Source organism: Arachis hypogaea, chromosome 17 (genome assembly GCF_003086295.3).
Source record: "Arachis hypogaea cultivar Tifrunner chromosome 17, arahy.Tifrunner.gnm2.J5K5, whole genome shotgun sequence".
NCBI classification, from domain to species: Eukaryota; Viridiplantae; Streptophyta; class Magnoliopsida; order Fabales; family Fabaceae; genus Arachis; species Arachis hypogaea.
In genome coordinates, this window is record NC_092052.1 from 2,959,896 (window position 1) to 2,961,972 (window position 2,077).

The following is a 2,077-nucleotide window of genomic DNA, read 5'->3' on the forward strand; positions in this document are numbered from 1 at the left end:
TTCCTACTATATTTTATTTCGTAAAAGCATGATTTTAATGCAAAATAAAAACCATTGAAATTTTGGAAGAAATAACTAACTGAAAAATATGAGTCAATATCTAAAACAGAGTTAAACAAGTAAAATAGATTTCTTGACCACAGAACTGGAAGTCCATATCAGTCATAATATTATACTGTATACAAAATCAGAAATTTCAATGCAAACATACTGTAAATAAAAAATTAATCATCAAATTATTTATATAAAAAATTAATCAGAAATTTTTGCTTGAAATTGAAAAATGTTTCATCAAAATAACTACCATTTTTTACAGAAAATAAAGCTTCAAAAATGAAATTATTAATGAGACCATCTACTTACGTAAATAAATAAAAGACAACAATATAGATCATTTTATCTTTATTCTAGTCATGACAAGAGAGAATACTTAAGTCTCAAAGTAGTCCCTAAAGTTGCACTCGAACTTCAAAGTAATTTCTGAAGTTAATAATTATCCAAATTTATCTTCGAAATTGCACTCCGGGACTCAGTAGTTCCTAAAGCATTTTTCGTTCATCGAAACCTTAAAATGACATCATTTTGAACAAAAAAAAAAAAAAAAGCTTAGAAAAGCGTTGTCTTTATATTAAAAAAAATAAAAACAACAATCCCCTTCTTCTACTTCAACTCTGTTCTTCTTCTTCTTCAACATTGTTGTTGTTCTTCTTCTTCAATAAATCACAAAAATAAAACCAACAACACAAAATATCACTAAAAAATCAGTATTAATCAAAAAAGATCAATCAAACTTAAATAACAAGCATTAATCAACCTAAAAAGCAAAGAGCACAAAAAGTAACAACAATAAAAAAATCAGTAATAATTACAGAATAGAAAATAACTAAAATTAACCATTGTTGTTATATTAAAATAGAATCAACAACAATCACTCAAAACATTAAAGAACAACGATTGAATAACTAAAAAAATTTAAAAAAATCACCGTGGCTGAGAGAGAGAACCGTGCCAGAGGAGAGAAGAGGGAGACCGAGCGGAGAGGAGGCTGGCGAGCGGCGCGGCAACAGGACGAAGATTAGCGAGCGGCGCGGAAGGTTGAGGCTTTATGCATCTGCCTCTACTGTATTTGAGTGTGAGACACTAGGTTGGGGTGGGGGATGAGCGGCGCGGGACTGAAACAGATGCCGGCGAGAAGCGGCGACAGCGAAGGTTGAAAAGAGCTCTTGTGAGTGTGGGAGTATGGTTGGGAAGGGGGAGGACATCAGAATAGAAAGGAGAAGGAGAAGGAAAAAGACCTCAGATTGGGAAAGTAGAAGAGGAAGGAAAAGAAGAAGGGCGTCAGGTTGGGGAAGCAAAAAGGGAAGGAGAAGGGTTGGGCCGAGGGAGGGAAAGGGGACGGGTTGGAGATGAAAAAGGAAAAAGAGAAGATTGGGGAAGGAAAAGGGGTTGGGACACAACTTGTAACTTGTAAGGAATGACAAATGAGTAGCACAAGAATGTTGATAATAATGACCGGGAATAACTCTATTCACTGAACAAATATTTACTGAGAAAATAATAAATAGTTCTATGACTTTTTGTGTTTGTTTAGACGTTATTAAATTGATAAAAAATATAATTTTTAATAAAAAATATTTGTTTTTTATTTTTTAGCGTGTTTAGTAAATTTTTAATAGTAAAAGTAAAAGTACAAGAAAAATAAAAAAATGTCTTTTATGAAATGTTACAATTTATATCTTTTTTTAAAAGATTTTTTAAAAAAAAGATATTTTTCACGTAATAAATAAGTAAAAAAGTACTTTTGTATGATTATATCCAAATATAATTGATAAATAAAAAGATTTTTTGCATGAAATATCTAAACATAATTTTTTTTTATTTTTCTGTAAGATATTTTAAAAAAAGATAACTTAAAAAATATCTTTTTTTTTAGAAACTCATCCACACAAGTCTTTTATCTTGAAGACAACTAAGTATTCGACTAATTAAAAATACAAAATATTTTTTATTTTCTAAAACATAAAATATGTAAATCTCTTCAAAATATTTATTTGTCCTTATATATTTTGAACAAAAA

The 2,077-nt window shown here is 29.7% G+C and overlaps 1 long non-coding RNA gene across 1 annotated transcript; it reads right to left on the reverse strand.

Annotated features, from left to right (window-relative positions):
- Window positions 1-387: 387 nt before the first annotated feature.
- LOC112766807 (uncharacterized) lies at window positions 388-1,507 on the reverse strand. Its single transcript, XR_003184560.3, has 2 exons — window positions 986-1,507; window positions 388-710 (listed from the first exon to the last, which is right to left on the reverse strand). It is a non-coding gene; the product is annotated as an uncharacterized lncRNA (long non-coding RNA).
- Window positions 1,508-2,077: the final 570 nt, after the last annotated feature.